This window comes from Phascolarctos cinereus, unplaced genomic scaffold (genome assembly GCF_003287225.1).
Source record: "Phascolarctos cinereus isolate Bilbo 61053 unplaced genomic scaffold, phaCin_HiC Scaffold_2;HRSCAF=192, whole genome shotgun sequence".
Classification (NCBI taxonomy): Eukaryota; Metazoa; Chordata; class Mammalia; order Diprotodontia; family Phascolarctidae; genus Phascolarctos; species Phascolarctos cinereus.
In genome coordinates, this window is record NW_027555625.1 from 222,725,768 (window position 1) to 222,738,450 (window position 12,683).

General features: G+C 34.5%; 1 protein-coding gene across 12 annotated transcripts in view; it reads left to right on the forward strand.

The window, feature by feature from the left end:
* The window catches only part of DTNB (dystrobrevin beta), a 307,191-nt gene that overhangs the window by 64,993 nt on the left and 229,515 nt on the right, over nucleotides 1–12,683 (forward strand). The window lies entirely within an intron of this gene.

The following is a 12,683-nucleotide window of genomic DNA, read 5'->3' on the forward strand; positions in this document are numbered from 1 at the left end:
AGACCCCCTGTCTCTGCAAAGGCATTGGGAAGATATCTTCCCTTATCTCTTCCTTTGGGGCCAAGTCTGTTCTTTGTAACTCTGAAACATTAATTTTCCTTTGTTTTGTAGTTGTTCTTTCCATTTACGTTGTTACAGTTATTGTGTATATCATTTTCCTGGTTCTGCTTACTTAACTTTGTATCAGTCCTTCCATATGTCTCTGTATTCATTATAGTTGTTATTTCTCATAGCACAGTAATACTCATTACATTCGCGTATCATGTTTTGTTTAGCCATTTCCTATTTGATGGGCAAAAGAGATGCAAATTTAAAAATTATTAATCAGCTTACATTCATGAAATTGGCAAGAATAATTAAAAGCAGTTAAATTTGATGCTGGCAAGGTTCTAGAGACAGGTACAATTGTTCGTTGCTAGTTTAATTGTAAACTAAAATCATTCTGGACAACATCTAGCAACATGCAGCAAAAATTATGAAAATGATTATATCATTCAACTCATGAATTCCATTGTTAGAAATATATCCTTAAAATGTTATAAAAAACAAAAAATGCTATTTAAAATTTTTATCATACCATCATATAAAGGAAGCAATCTAAATATCCAACCTTAGGGGAATGGTTACGTGAGTTATAATGTAATGTTATAATGTAGTCAAAACCAATAAAAATGAGGAATACAAAGAAATATTGCGTTATTTATTCAATAACGCAAAGCTTCAAAAAATCAAAATGCAGAAATTCAGCATATAATAACTATAACCATAGATATAAGAGGAAAAGTGCTAGAGAATTAATGGACAAAGAATATTGATGGACACTTAGGAATTGCTGAAAAATTATGATGTTGCTTTGTGCTTCAGTTAATTCAAATATAAATAGTTGCCAAGCATTTTAGTTGGCATGTTGATGTTCAGTCTTAATTTTTAAGAAAACATTTAAAATTTTAATTTTTAAATTTAAAATTTTTTTAAGAAAACATTTAATTTTAAATACCTACCCACATATATAGATCACTCTTTAACAGCTACTTATAATTCCATGAATTTTCTGAGGACATTCTAAAAATAAATTTAAAATTTATCTTATACATCATGCTCTTTCTGTTTTGTTCTTTTTTTTTTTCGGCAGTTTGGGGTTAAGTGACTTGCCCAAGGCCACACAGTTAGTAAGTGCTAAGTGTTTGGTCTGAGGTCAGATTTGAACTCAAGTCCTCCTGACTTCAGGGTCGGTGCTCTATGCACTGTGCCACCTAGCTGCCCCTCATCATGCACTTTCTACTGGAGCATACTTTTACTTTTCATGTTTTACATGATTTATACTAATACTGTACTAGAGGTTTTCATACAGTTATAGGAAGCATGCCAACCACAAAATGGATCTTATTACAAAAGTAAATTCCCCTCAGTTTGCTTTAAGGCAATATAAGAAAATCCTCAGTGACCCCAATCACTGTATGAAGTACATTTATCCTCTCATGACAGCTGCTATTCGGAAGCTAAGAGAAGAGGAGTGAGTACAGGGAACCAAAACAGAATGTCAAGTCAATAAATAGAACAGATGAAATTGAGAAAACAAAGATAACCCAGGTTTAGGGAAAAAAAACTGGTGAGAATGTTGCTGAGGTTAAGACAGAAACCATTGTACATGATAGAATAATCTAAAGTGAAGACAAGAGCTATCAGGTAACACATACAGTGATCCCTTTCACATCACAGAGGATAAGGGTTAGGTGGTTTGGTGTACCTCTATGCCTTCTTCCTTTCAATTCTTGAAAAATTTTATTTTCACACTTATTGACTCTTTCTCCAACAATCTTTAATTTCGCTCTGTCTCTTGTCCCATTCTTTTCAGGGAGACAGGATGGTGTGCCAGAAAAAGCACTAAATTTGGAGTTAGAAGTCTTAGTTTTAAATATCAGCTGTGTTATTTACTACTCCTAAAACATTGGGCAAGTCATTCAACCTCCCTCAACCTCTCTTTCTCCATTTGAAAAATTAGGGTGTTGTAGAAACAATAAATAAAACTAAAAGCTGGGTTCTTTGAAAAGACTAATAAAATGGATAAACCTTTAGCTAATTTGATTAAATAAGAAGAGAGCTGAAAATCAAATAAGAAAAATAGCAAATAAGCAAAGTATCACAACAAAATCAGAAGAAATAAGAATAATCAGAACATATTATGCACAGTTATATAATAACAAAATTGAGAACACGCAAAAAAAATGAGGAGTACCTTAAAAAATACAAAATACCCTCACTATCAGAAAACTTTTTTTTGTTATTTTGTCCAATATTTTGTGACTGCCTTTGGGTTTTGCATGGCAAAGATATTGGAGTTGTTTGCCATTTCTTTCTCCAGCTTATTTTATAGGTGAAGAAACTGAGGCAAGCAGGATTAAGTGACTTGCCTATGGTCACACAGCTAATAAGTGTCTGAGGCCAGATTTGAACTTATGAAGAGGAGTCTTCCTGACCGCAGGCCCAGTACTCTATCTACTGTGCCACCTAGCTGCCCACATAGAGTTATCAAATAACCCAGTATCAAAGTAGGAAATAGATCTAGCTATGAAGAAATTCCCCAAAGGAAAAACAAACAAACAAACCCAACAATTCCTGTTTCTGATGGATTTGCAGGAGAATTCTGTCAAACTTAAAAATTTTTTTTTTAATTTTTTGGGCAGTTGGGGTTAAGTGACTTGCCCAGGGTCACACAGCTAGTAAGTGTGAAGTGTTTGGTCTGAGGCCAGATTTGAACTCCGTTCCTACTGACTTCAGGGCCAGTACTCTATCCACTGCACCACTTAGCTGCCCCAAATTCTGTTAAACTTTAAAGAACAATTAGTACTTACAATTCACAAATTATTCTCAAGCATTGAGAAATAAAGTACCTTTCTACAATCTTTTTATAATACTAATGTAGTCCCAGTACCTAAACCAGGAAAAGATAAAACACAGAAGGTAAACTACAGGTCAGTATCATTAATGAATATTGACCCAAGAATTTTAAACAAAATTCTATCAAACAAACTATAGCAATTTATCTAAGAAATTGTATATCATAAAGTTCTCATTTCTAAAGTATGTAGAGAACTGAGTTGAATTTATAAGAATACAAGTCATTCCCCAATTGATAAATGGTCAAAGGATATGAACAGGCAGTTTTCAGAGGAAGAAATTAAAGCTATCGGTAGTCATATGAAAAATGCCCTAAATCACTATTGATTAGAGAAATGCAAATCAAAATGACTCTGAGATAACACATCACACCTGTCAGATTGGCTAGCATGACAAAACAGGAAAATGATAAACGTTGGAGAAGATGTGGGAAAATTGTAACACTAATGCATTGTTGGTAGAGTTGTGAAACTATGCCCAAAGGGCTATAAAATTGTGCATGTCTTTTGATCCAGAAATACCACTTCTAAGTCTGTATCCCAAAGAGATCATAAAACTGGGAAAAGGATTCAGAAGTACAACACTATTTATAGCAGCTCTTTTTGTGGTGGCAAAGAATTGGAAATTGAGAGGATGTCCATCAATTGGGGAATGGCTGAACAAGTTATGGTATATGAGTGTAATGAAATACTATTGTGCTATAAGAATGATGAGCAGGAAGACTTCAGAAAAACCTGGAAAGCCTTATATTAACTGATACTGAGTGAAATGAGCAGAACCAGGAGAACACTGTACACTGTAAAACCATATTGGGTGATGACTGACCTTGAAAGACTTAGCTCTTCTCAGCAATGCAAGGATCTAAGACAACTCCAAAAGACTCACAATGGACAATGCTGTCCACATCTAGAGAAAGAACTTTGGAGTCTGAATGCAGTGAAGCATACTATTTGCTCTCCTTCTCTTTTGTTGTTTTGTTTCTTCTTTCTTGTGGTTCCTCCCACTGGTTCTAATTCTTCTTTTCATCATGACTAATGTGAAAATAGGTTTAATATGAAAGTATAAGTAGAGCCTATGTCAGATTGCACGCTGTCTTGGGGAGGGGGGAGAAGGGGATGGAGGAGAAAATTGAAAACTCAAAATCTTATGGAAGTCAATGTTGAAAACAAAAAATAAATTAATTATATAAAAAAGAAATCATACATCATGATCAAGTGGGATTTATACCAGGGTTGCAAGAATATTCAACATTAGGAAAACAAGCAACATAATCATATTAAAAACCTAAACATTCAAAACCACATGATCATCTCAGTAAAAAACTTTTGGCAAAGTACAACATTCCTTTATTCTAAAAACCATACAAAGTATGGGCATAGAGGAACCTTTTTTTTAATATAAAAAGTATGTATCTGAAACCAAAAGCAAGAATCACATGCAATGGTGATAAGAGCCTTTCCATCAAATATAGGAGTGAAGCAAGGATGCCACTCTCCCCTCTATCATTTGATATAGTTTTGAAATGATAACAACAGCAATAAGATAAGAGAAAAAAATTAGAGGCACACAGGCAAAAAGGAGATAAAACTACCCCTATTTGCTGATATGATTTACATGGAAAATCCTAGGAAATTAGCAAAGATACTAATTGAGACAGTTAATAGCCTTCAGCAAAGTTGCAGGCTACACGCTATATCCTCAGAAATCAAAAACATTTCTATATAATAACAAAACCCAAGAAACAAATATATAAGGGGCAAACCTATTCCAGATAACTACAAAACACATAAAGTATCAGGAGAGTGGCTGACCAAAGCACACAAAGGACTTCTATGGATTCAATCATAAAGTGCTCTTTAAAAAAATGAAGAACAACTTTAAAAGCTAGAGGAATATTTAGCGACTTAAATAGCTAGCAGGATATTTTGTGCTCATGGCTACACCATACACCATGAAAAAGACTACTACCAAAATTAATTTGTGTTTTTAATACCGTATTAATTAAATTATCATAGTGACACTTTGTAAAACTTGATAAAATAATAACAAAATTCATTTGGAAAAAGCAAAATATCTGGAATATCCAGGGAAATGATGAAAAGAAGGGACAAAGAAAGTAGGGACAAAAGGGGAGTAACATTTCCAGACCTCATACTATGTTCTAAAGCTGCCATCATCAAAACCATCTGATATTGGTTAAAAAAATAAAGAGATCAGTGGATCCCAACAGACTGAACTGATGCAGAGTCAAGTAGGTAGAGCCAAGAGGCAATATATGGAAGAGTTACAACAATGTAAAGGGAAAGAACAACTACATATTAAAAAAAAATTAACATGTAACAAAATTATAAAGATCAAGCAAGACTTGAATGAAGATAAATGAGATAACATCCCATACCCACCCCTTTGTGGAAGTGTGAGGTCGACAGGTGTTAAATATCACACATATTTTTGGACTTTTTTCAATGTATTGATCAGTTTTGCTGATTTTCTCCCCCTCTCTAGAAAATATCACTTGTATTATGGCATGGCTCTCTGGAAGGGACAAGTAGAAGCGTACTTGGGATAACTGATAATTTAAGAAATAGAAGATATATCAATAAACACTTATTTAAAAAAAAGAAAAATTAGGTTTTGGACTAGATGACTTCTAAGATCTCTTCCACTTCTGTGATACTATAGACAGGTTTCCTTTTCTGAAAAACAAACAAAAAACCACCACCCAAAATTCATTACAAGCTATCAATATTTATATTTGACTTTAATACTTTAATCAGTTATTTAATGGATATAGGTGACTTTTCCTATTGACAGAGATTACAACTTATCCATCCTTTACTCAGCTGTGTTCCCAAACTTAGTGTCATCCTAAACTTTTCACTCTCACTTATCCCACATATCCATTTAGTTGCCAGATCTTACAGTTTCTATTTCTATCTCTTATATAATCCTTTTTTCTTTTTCTCCAGTTACAACAAGCACCCTGTTTCAGGCCCTCACTACCATTCACTTGTACTACTGTACTTGTGCAATATCTTCCTACATGGGTTTTCTGCCTCAAGCCTCTCCCCATTCTAATCCATCTTCTACACAGCTGTCTGTCAAAAGCACAGTTCAGATCAAGCTTCTCCCTTCTCCTCTAACTCCAAATTCCAGTGGCATCCCGTTGCTACCAGGATTAAGATCAAGTCTATTTAACATTTAAACTTTTCACAACCTGACCCCTTTCCACTTTTTTGGTTTTCTTAACCTCCCTTCTTTGAACTCTGTGATCCAAACACATGAGCTAGCTACTTCTGACTTCTTATAGGCTGGCTTTTTTATTTATGTCACTAGGATGCTAGTCAATGGCCCAAGCCTTAGTCCTCAGAACCATTTAAGCTAAAAGAAAATGTTTAATGTTTGCTATTTTTCTGACTTCTTCTTTAACCCATTTTTTGTTGAATAAAACTTCTGCTTCCATGTAGTTTTATACCTGTAACTATTTTAAAGTTCTTATTTTATTTCAATTTGATTTGAAATGTATTTTCTTCCTTTTAAATCTTATCTACATAAATTTTCTCTTTTTATAATCTGTTTTTCTGAACATTCCATTTGTACTTGAAAAAAATTGCATATTTCTATTTTGTTTTCTTGTCTTGTTAACCCCAAATTAAGTAGACAATTTAAATCTGTTTGCTTTAATTAAATTTTCTTATTCATTTTTTCCACATTCTGATAATGGAGTGTTGTGGCCCCTTACTATTATTATATTTCTGTCTGCTTCTGCTTAAATGCAGATTATTTTTTCTTTATGAACTTATCAAGTGGTTTAGTATATAGAAAATTGAGAACTAGTACATATTTGTCATTCATTATTTTCTTAGCTGTTGTATAATTTCATTATCTCTTGAATTTTTCCAATTTGCATTCTGTTTTATCCTATAGTGTTATTGCTATCCTTACTTTTTTCTTCAACTTGATGTTACATGATATACTTTAGAACAATTTATTACCATCTTTTTACATTAAAGGCATTTTCTGTAAACAACATGTTGATGGGTTTTGTTTCTTGATCCATTCTGTAACATTTTGCAGAATAATTTTGACCATTGATTTTTATTATTTTTTTATTTTTTTATTAGAGGCAACTAGGTGGTACAGTGGAGAGAGCAGTGGGTCTGGAGTCAGGAAGAGCTAAGTTCAAATTCAACCTCAGGCATTTCACTAGCTTTGTGACCTTAGGCAAGTCACTTAACCTCTGTTTTCTCCAATTTCCTCAGCTGTCAAAGTGGGAGAACAGCACCTATCTTGCAGGGTTGCTGTGAGGATCAATTAAGATAATATTTGTAAATGTTTATTCCCTTCCCTCTTTTTTCCCTGTATTTAAAACATTATTGATCTTTTGTTGTTTATGTCACTTCTTTTTCAATATCTCCTCTTTCTTTCTTACCTAGAAGAGCCATCCTTTGTACCAAAAAATACGAGAGAAACACACAGAAAAAGCATCTCACAAACTAACCAACAGATGAGTGGACTCTCATAGTATATACCATATTCCACACTCACAGTCACCTACCTCTTCAAAGAAGACAGGAGACTGTTTTTTTCTCATCTCTTCTTTAGTGTGAAGCTTGGTCATCATAATATCATAGCATTTAATTCAGTTGCTTTGTTGCATTTGATTGATCATCTCTGTCTCTTGTTTGGTCATGAACTCTTTCTTTATCCATAGATCTGACAGGTAAATTTTTCCCTATTTGCCTTATATACTTATGATGTCACCCTTTATGTCTAAATTATTTATCCATTTTGACTTCATCTTGGTATGAGAGGTTGGTTTATGCCTGGTTTCTGCCAAACTGCTTTCTACTTTTCCCAGCAATGTTATTTTCAAATGGTGAATACTTGCCCCCATGACTTGGATCTTTGGGTTTATCAAACACTAGATTACTATGGTCATTTACTACTGTGTATTGGGTACCTTATCTGTTCCAATGATTCATCAGTCTATTTCTTAGCCAGTACCAGATTGTTTTCATGATTACTGCTTTGCTATGTAGTTTGAAATCTGGTGCAGCTAGGCTGCTTCCTTCATGTTTTTTTTTTCATTGATTCCCTTGTTGTTCTTGACCTTTTGTTCTTCCGGATTAATTTTGTTATTTTTTTTCTAACTCTTTAACATTAAAAAAAACATATGACCTTTATTCAAGCAAAACTCATTGATCTTGAAGATGGGATGTGTTAAGGACTGTTAGTCATGCCAAATTAAAAAACCTAAACACCATAGTGTGAAATATAATACGTGAAAACTACCCAGAACTTCTGAATACAGAAGACAAAGCACAGATTTTAAAAAATGTACACATTGTTTCTAGGGAAAAAAAAACACTGAGACAGAGTGGTTAAACCTAACAGTTCCAGTTACAAACAAGTAATGTAAGCAGTATGCAAATTATTTTTGAATATAAAGGAATGGAGATTCTAGTAACAGAGGACTTCTCTGCCCCCAGAAATGGCAGAAGAAAGTGAAATAATATATTTTTAAAAGTAAAAGTGCTCAGAATACAACCTAAAATGACATATTCTCCAAATCTGAGCATAATCATCAATGTAAAAGGACAGTAAAAAAAGACAATAAAAGGCATTTGAAGCATTCCTACCAAAACAAAACAAAACAGGTGCGAATTTACTGTTTGACTTGGAAACATCTCAAAACTCAAGAAAGTAAATAACCATAAGCAAGGAATGAATTAGAAATGAAACAAATTACCCTATCAGTAGAGTGTTACAAGAAAAAATCCAGAATGAGGAGGACATCTATTGAGTTAAAGAAATGACAATAACAATCATGAGACTATTATGAGATTTCTTTCTAAAAGTACATATGCAAATAGACTCAGAAGTAGAATGTAAAGAAATGGGAGAAGTCATGGTAGAGGATCAGCCTTCAAACACCATATACTAAATCCTGTAATAGCCTCTTCAGGTAAATTCAGTGTATTATGTAGGATGAAGTTGCAGAATGGGAAGATACATAAAGAGAAAGGGGAGGTGGAGAAAAAGGGGAATGTGTAATGTACTCTGATCAAGTCCATGGGTAAACAATGATAGAAGAATAATTCCTAAAGTCTCTCAAGGATAGAGATTAAAAAAAAGTATTACTAGGCTTCAAACTTTTAATTCTTATACTTCCTTGAATTTTAAACCCCATTTATTAGTCCAGCTAGAGGAGCTTTTTGTCTTTGGGATTGTTATCTTCTTTCTTCCTCTTTTCTCTTTTTTGTTCTTATGACTTTTTCATGTTTGCTAAGTCCTTTTTTAATAGTGGATATATGGATTTTAATGTGTTTTACACTTTCTGTTGATTAGTGTAATGTACATTTTATTACAAATTATTTCTACTATAGTTAGAAAAGTTTCTAGATGTTAAATGTATATATTAACATCTGTACATTAAATCTTAACATAAGGCAACAACAGGCTTCAGGTATGTTATTATTTTCCTAAATAAATTATTCAGTCATTTCAATTTCCTTTTCTCCTGCTTGTTAGGAATATCTTTCATGTTGGCAGTTGTTAAGAAATTTTCCCATATTTTATTTATCTTTCAAGTGAGTTCTTCTGTGTGTGAATAATATAATCATGCTTACATGGCATATAAATTTGGAGTCTTGTCCCATATACATATTTATAAAATCTTGTATATTTTTGTACAGTTTTGATGTTTTTCCTCTAATTCATATTTCTTCCTGTGATTTAAAATTTTTTTAAAATTGATGACTAAATAATATTTTCTTGTATGTATTTTATGATTATATAACTTTGAGATTAAGCTTAGAATTTCTTCTTTCTGGTGTCTTGTATATTCTTTCTGCTTGTAGAAAGTTCCTTGATCAAAGCCATTAAGGAAAGATGTCCTCTAGTTACTTGTGTATTCTAGCTGTGGCAGCCAAATGGCACAGTGGATAGGATGCTGGACCTGGAGTCAGGATGCCCCTGGTTCAAATATGTCTTCTAGACCCTTACTAGCTGTGTGACCTGGGGCAAATTACTGAACTTCTGTCTGCCTGTTTCCTCATCTGTAAAGAGGAGGATAATAACAGCACCAAACTCCCTCTGATGTTGTAAGGATAAAATGAGATATTTGCTAAGCACTTAAAAAAACCTTGAAGCATTATGTAACTGTTAGCTGTTACTAAATGCAAGCTGTTATTTTCTTTTCTGAGGATCCTCTGAGATTCCTGTTAATCTGTTGTCTGTGCTTCTTGCTTTATCCTACAAATATATTATTTTGTCTTCCAAATTCATTAGTGACCTTTTCAATTCTATTACTAAATGAGTTTTTCCTTTAATTAACACTTTCTCTAGTTGTTGCTTTGTCTGTTGTAGTTTTTGAAAACTGCCTTGGATCATTTTTGGTCCCATCCATTGATGCTTCAACATGGATTTCTGGAGGAGCTCTTACACTTTGCAAAATATCTTTATTAAACTGTAGGTTTTCTTTAATGTACTGCACATTTTTTCCTATCCCACGATGGGAGTGTAAAAGAGCCTAGGTATGATTTGGAATTTTTGGACCAGGTTTAAGATTTTTGTCTACTTTTGGAGTTAGCAAGGGTTCAGGCAATGTTTATAATCTAATTATTAGGGAAAGGCCAAGGCAGAGTCCTCTTAGCTTGAGAAGTTGGTTCAAAGAATTTGAATTTGAAGTTTTCAATTGGTTCAACTTTAAAGAAGTTTTCAAATTGGTAAGGAAGTTGGCCCCACCTGCACTCCCCTACAAGTGGGAGCATGAGCCTTATTGTCAGTTTCTGGAAAACAGGGATAGGTGCTTCTAAGCCTGTATTCTCCAGTGCCTACTAACATGTGAGACTGGGCTGCAGGGAATGTGGTCTTCTGCCACTAGCCAAAAATACTGTGACTGAGAAGTGGGGATATCCAGCAGCTTTCAGCCTATTGCCATGTGATTTGGGGGAAATTGGGCCTAATGGATGAGAGTTCCCTTCATTTTTTCTTGAGCTTGGTTAAGGTGGGCCAGGAATTTCTTAGATTGTGGTCAGTTCAGAGCACATAAGTATTTTTATACTCAGGTCTGAATGTTCTGTGAACATGGAATGGTTTCCATGGGTTTGTATTAACTCAGGCTGACCTCTGGTTAGATCATCCTGGGGTCTCCTCTTTGTGTTGATCCATGGATCAGGCTTTTGGACTTGTTCTAGTACAGGAGGGAAGTTGGCAAAGGACTTTAGCAGCCACTATCCCTCTGATTCAATAGTGGGAGATAGGGACTAGATGCAGATGCCAGTGGAGGAAAGGACCAGGTCCAGGTCAGTGCTAGTTCTGAGGCTCTGGGATCCTGGATTTAGTGGGTCCCTAGACAGCAACTATATTGATAATCCCAGCCCATCTCTGTTTGGTTCTTGAGAATCTCATTTTTGTGTTTCTCTTCTTGCTACTTCCTTTATGTTCTCAATGGGATGACCTTTCATGTTTGAGAAAAGGATTTGGGAAGAGCTGATTGCTCTGCCTTTATTATGTTTGTTTGATTTAAGAGTTTATCCATCTGTGATCCATAGAACTTCCTGTTGGTATGAGTCTAATCCCTAAACTCCTATTCATTCAGTGAAGACATGGTTTCTAAATGTGTGGTTATTCTTCTTCCTCCACTTCCTCACCCTAGCCTCATTGTTTCTAAGGAGAATTCAATATTAACTCTTAAGTGGAAAAGGATTAACTAGCTGGCATCATAGAAGTCCAAATAGAAGGTAAAACAAATTTAGCAGAAAAATGTTACCTTGATTACCTGTCTACCCTTATGTGGAAGTGGCTAGGGAGAGGGGAAGGGAAGGGAATAACCATTTATATAGTACCTACTATGGACCAGGCACTGTACTAAGCACTGTTTTTTTTTTTTTTGCAAATGTTATCTCATTTGATCCTGACAACAATCCTCAAACTCACTCAATACTTATATGCCCTTGGAAGAGAGAGTGGTGGTCAACAATTAATAAGAAGAATTAATATTATAATGAGAAGTGGACCCATTCCAATGAGGGGCTAATCACTTTCACTACCAGGAACACCCCTCCCCTCCCCCCCAAAAAAAGCCTGAGTACAACACAAATGGCTTCCCCACTTGGGTGGAGTCTGAATAAGATTGAGGAGACAGTTGATCCAATCTCCTTATCAGCAATGTCCTTCAGATGCTGGCTTGCCCTAGTAGAGAATGAAGATATAGGAAGGGAAAAAACACTGGATCTCCCCAACAATTTGTTATTTAAGAGTCATTTCTCTCAGTAACCTTCCTATTTCAGTTTGGTGTACGTTGAACAGAAAATGGACATACACTGTCTTTACCCATTGCATCATACATAGTTAGTATATTTCTGTAGGCCCCAGTTTTCTTATCTATATAATAAAGGAGTTAGACTAGATATCAGTAAGGGCCTTCCAGCTCTAATATTTGTGCATCATATCCCTGGCACGCAGGTATCATTCCCTTTGAACACCCTTTACCAACATACACTAGTATTGGCACTTATGGCACTTTACTAGTTCTCAAGTATATGTATATATGTGCACAAAAGCATCTTTCATAAATGCAAAGAAAGATCAAGGTACATAGATATAGGTGACTCTTATGAGCACATTCATAAGATTAAATTGTTAGGTTGCATTCATGGCTGGAAAAAGGGTGAATGTTTGACACAGAGTGTGCCATCGGTTAAGTAACAGCAAGAAACAGTGAAAATAGATTATATCCTTTTCTGAAAATCACAGTTATTTTAAGGTACTTTCAAATT